At 56.4% G+C, this 5,000-nt stretch overlaps 1 long non-coding RNA gene across 1 annotated transcript in view; it reads left to right on the forward strand.

Annotated features, from left to right (window-relative positions):
• LOC144736850 (uncharacterized) overlaps nt 1–5,000 on the forward strand; it is a 23,985-nt gene that overhangs the window by 10,058 nt on the left and 8,927 nt on the right. Inside the window, exon 3 of the long non-coding RNA XR_013588837.1 lies at nt 3,937–4,085. This is a non-coding gene — a long non-coding RNA (uncharacterized LOC144736850). The remainder of the gene's footprint in view (nt 1–3,936; nt 4,086–5,000) is intronic.

Here is a 5,000-nt window from a genome sequence, read left to right on the forward strand (position 1 = left end):
CGCAGCACAATACGTCGATTGTATCAATCAATCAATCCACTGCTGGATGAATGCCCTCAAAAGTCCAGGCTTTACCGTGTGCTTCGGTACGATGGCACACAGAACGCTGTAGCGACACCCAAGAGAAACAGTGCTCTCCTCCCTCCCCGTGTCGTCTGCCACAGACTGTTGGGGCAAAGTGGCTGTGAGCGAGTAGCAAGCAGCAGCAGCAGCAGCCTCTGTGAAGGCCGCCTGCTGTGGCCACACGAGGGGGTGGCTGACCAGCGCCACGCCCGTGCCACGCATTCGTCTCGCTTAAGTGGCGACGTTTGACTCGTTTCGCACGATGCCGAGCCCACCTAGGGGAGATCATGTTCCAGATAATCGCCAGCCGTGTTGGTGGCCGTCCGCGGCATTCTCTGCCGGGATCCGCAGCGCTCTCACCTGCTACACGACACAAAGACAAAGATCCCTCCCTCCCGTATAGCCTTGACAGGCTGCTGGGACAAGTGCCGTTGTGGGTAGCGAGTAGCGGCAAACCTTCTGTGAAGGCCGCGCGCTGTGCCTCAGCACACCACGGCAGCCGCCGATGTCAACACACTTGTTCGTGGCTCAACCCTCGATGTGGGTCCATTCACCGCGGGTGTGCGGCCGATATCCCCTCTCCCTTGTCGAGGGCCGGTCTCTTCGTTTATCCCGGGACTTCGAGGACGACTCGTAGAGGAGAGCAGAGGTCGGGTAGGGGAATTCCTCCTTTCCGTCGTAGGGGGCGGGGGATGATGATGATGATGGTGGTGGTGATGATGACATCGAACGGCGTTGACCATGATGACCCCTTTGACCTTGACCTTGCTCAGCACACGCACGTGGTATATACAGAGAGCGTGACGCTGTTCCGTGTGTTTAAGGCAGTCGCACACGCAATAGGGCAAAACTCCGCTTTGGAGGTTAAGCTGTTACTCTTGTTACAACTCGGACGCACGCCGATGCGCTCACGTGTACATGCCTAGCAGTGTGTGTGTGTGTTGGGGGGGGGGGGGCGATGGCGTAGTGGTTACTGTCTGTGTGCTTTGATGTTTTTGTTTGCGTGGTGGAGTGAGTGGAGCGCTGCGAACCCGGCGAAGATCCGAGCTCAATTCCCGCAACAGGTACTCATTTGAGGCTGAGCCGACCTAGGCAAGGCCGTGAGCAGGAATTGAACTCGGGTCGGCCGGGTTTGGAGTGCAGCGCGCGAACCGCTACACGACCGCACGCACACAACAAAGATCCCCCGTATAGCCTTAGCAGACTGGAGGGGCAAGTGCTGTTAGCGAGCACCTATGAAGGCCGGAACGGTACACGAGGGAGTGGGTGACCAGCAGCACGCCCGGCCGCCTTTGTCTCCCCAGTGGCGATGTTTACACTCCGCACCAGGTACTCATTTTGAGACTGAGTCGACCTAGGGGAGGCCCAGATACCGGTTCAGACAATCGTCACCGGTGTTGGCCGTGAGCGGGAATCGAACCCGGTTCGCCGGGTTCATAGCGCAGCGCGCTAGCCCCTACACTACCGCTCCCCACACACACACAGACACGCACACACGGACACGGACACACGCACAGACACACACACGTACAGACAGACACAGACACACACACAGACACATACACACAGCAACACACACACAGACACACGCACGCCCAGACACACACACGCACAGACACACACATGCACAGACACACACACACACAGACACACACGCATTATACAGACACACACTGACAGACACACACAGACATACACACACACACAGACACACACACAGACACACACACAGACACACACACAGACGCACACAGACACACACAGACACACACACACAGACACACACACACAGACACACACACACAAACACACACACAGACACACACACACACAGACACACACAGACACACACACACACTGACACACACACACTCACGCTCCACCCCCGCATATTGCCCGAGGAGGTCACGGTGCTCCTTGAATGAGCGAGGCGCCCCCACGCTGCTCGCGGCGCGGGTCGAGCGCCATCGTTCACCACGTGGCTGGGTGTCGCAACCCCCCCTCGCCCCCCCCCCCCACCACTACAACCACACACACCACCACAACCACCACACAAACCACCACAACAACACACCCCTCTCTCAAACCTCCCTCTTCTCTGGTGACTACGTTCCACTCCTCCCCTCTATTCCTGTGCGTGTGTGTGTGTGGGTCCCTATGCGTGTCTGTCCGTTGTTGGTGTGTGTCCGTGTGTGTGTATCACTGTGGGGAGCGGTAGTGTAGCGGTTAGCGCGCTGCGCTATGAACCTAGCGACCCGGGTTCGATTCCGGCTCACGGCCAACACCAGTGACGGTTATCTGAACCGGTCCTGGGCCTCCCTAGGTCGACTCAGCCTGAAATGAGTACCTGGTGTGGTGTGTAAACATCGCCACTGGGGAGACAAAGGCGGTCGGTCGTGGTGCTGGCCACCCACCCCCTCGTGTACCGTTCCGGCCTTCATAGGTGCTCGCTACCAGCACTTGCCCCTACAGTCTGTTAAAGCTCTACGGGGGATCTTTGTGTATCACTGTGCGTGTGTGTGTGCGAGTCTGTCCGTGTGCGTCTCTCCGTGTCCCTGTGTGTCCGTGTGTATGTATCACTGTGCGTGTGTATGTATCACTGTGCGTGTGTGTAAGTCTGTCCGTATGTGTGTATCTGTCCGTGTCTGTACGTGTTTGTCTACGTGCGTGTATGTATCTGCGTATTTTGGTGTGTCTGTGTCTAAGCGTACATGGTGTGTATGTGTGTGAACCGGTGTAAGCGTGCATGTGTGTATCTGTGTGTGTGTATATGTGTGTCTCTGTCTGTATATCTGTGTGTATATCTATGTGTGTCTGTGTATCTGTATCTGTATGTGTGTGTATCTGTGTGCGTCTGTGTGTCTGTATATCTGTGTGTGTGTGTCTGTGTATCTGTGTGTGTGTATCTGTCTGTGTATGTGTGTGCATCTGTGTGTCTGTAATTCTATGTGCGTGTGTGTTTCTGTATATCTGTGTTGGGAGCGGTGGTGAAGCGGTTAGCACTACGCTGCACTACGAACCTGGCGACCCGAGTTCGATTCTCGCTCACGATCATCACTAGTGACGATTATCCGAACCGGTCCTGGGCCTCCCCTAGGTGGACTCAGCCTCAAATGAGTACCTGGGCGGTGCGTAAATACTAGGGAGACAAAGGCGGCCGGGCGTCGTGCTGGCCCACCCACCCCCTCGTGTGCCGTTCCGGCCTTCATAGGCGCTCGCTAACAGCACTTGCTCCATCAGTCGGTTAAGGCTACACGGGGAATCTTTGTCTTTTGTTGTGTATATCTGCATGTATGTGTATGTGTGCGTTGTGGCTGACCGTCTTAGTCTTCTTGTGTGTGTATGCGTGTGTGTGCGTGTGCTTCCGTGTGTACATTTCTGTGTATGTGTGTACAGCTGCCTCTGTGTGTCTATGTGTGTGTGCGTGTCCGTATCTGTGCATCGATGTTGAATGTGTGTGTGTTCGTGTGTGTGTTTGTGTGTGTTCGTGTGTGTGTTGATGCCTGTGTGTGTGCGGGGAGCGGTGGTGTAGCGGTTAGCGCTACGAACCCGGTGACGACCCGAGTTCTCGATTCTCGCTCACGGCCACCAACACCGGCGACGATTATCATCTGAACCGGTCCTGAACCTCCCCGAAGTCGACTCAGACTCAAATGAGCACGTGGTGCAATGTGTACACATCGCCTTTGGGGAAGACAAAGGCGGCTGGGCCTGGTGCTGGCCACCCACCCCTTCGTGTGCCGTGTCGGCCTTCGTAGCTGCTCGCTAACAGCACTTATCCCAGCATTCTGTTCAGGCTACACGGGGGATCTTTGTCTTTGTGTAGCCCTGTCCGCGTGTGTCCGCCCTCCGTCTCTCCACATCTGTCCGCAGTTCTTAGAATTGAGAGGAGGAGGAGGCGGAGGAGGCGCAGCGACAGTCCGGGATCTCACCACGACGCGACGAGCATCCGAACTGAATCCATAACGCGGGTGATGTTCGGGCGAGGAGGCCGCCTTCCAGCAGTGGATCGATCATGACCGGTGACGATATTTACGACGACGGCGACCTTGTTGTTGTTGTTGCAATTGACATGAATACCACTCGGAGGATACTTCTCGCGGGGTATTCGCATTGCGGTGGCGATTGTCATTTGAGCATTCGCTTATCCGTTATATCCGTGTACACGTGCGCGTGTGTGTGCGTGTGTGTGTGCGTGTGTCTGTGTGTGTCTGTGTGCGTGTGTGCGCGTGTGTGTGCGCGTGTGTGTGTGTCTGTGTGCGTGTGTGTGCGCGTGTGTGTGCGCGTGTGTCTGTGTGTGTGTGTGTGCGCGTGTGCGTGTGTGTGCGGGTATGTGTGTCTGTGTGTGTGTGCGTGTGGTGGGGAACGGTGGTGTAGCGGTTAGCGCTACGCTGCGCTACGAACCCGGCGACCCAAGTTCGATTCCCGCTCACGACCAACACCGGTGACGATTATCATCTGAACCGGTCCTGGGCCTCCCCTAGGTCGACTCAGCCTCAAATGAGTACCTGGTGCGGTGTGTAAACATCGCCACTGGGGAGACAAAGGCGGTCGGGCGTGGTGCTGGTCACGTGTACCGTTCCGGCCTTCATAGATGCTCGCTAACAGCACTTGCCCCTACAGTCTGTTAAGGCTACACAGGGGATCTTTGTCTTTGTATATGGGGAGCGGTGGTATGGCGGTTAGCGCTACGCTGCGCTACGAAACCAGCCACCCGGCTTCGATTCCCGCTGTGACGATTATCTAAACAGGTTCTGGGCCTCCCCTAGGTCGACTCAGACTCAAATGAGTACCAGGGAGACAATTGCGGCCGGGCGTGGGTGTTGGCCACCCACCCCCTCGTGTGCCGTGCCGGCCTTTATAGGTGCTCGCTAACAGCACTTACCCCTACAGTCTATTAAGGCTACACGGGGGGTCTTTGCCTTTGTATGTAGAGA

Source organism: Lampetra planeri, chromosome 63 (genome assembly GCF_965212315.1).
Source record: "Lampetra planeri chromosome 63, kcLamPlan1.2.h2, whole genome shotgun sequence".
Taxonomy (NCBI): domain Eukaryota; kingdom Metazoa; phylum Chordata; class Hyperoartia; order Petromyzontiformes; family Petromyzontidae; genus Lampetra; species Lampetra planeri.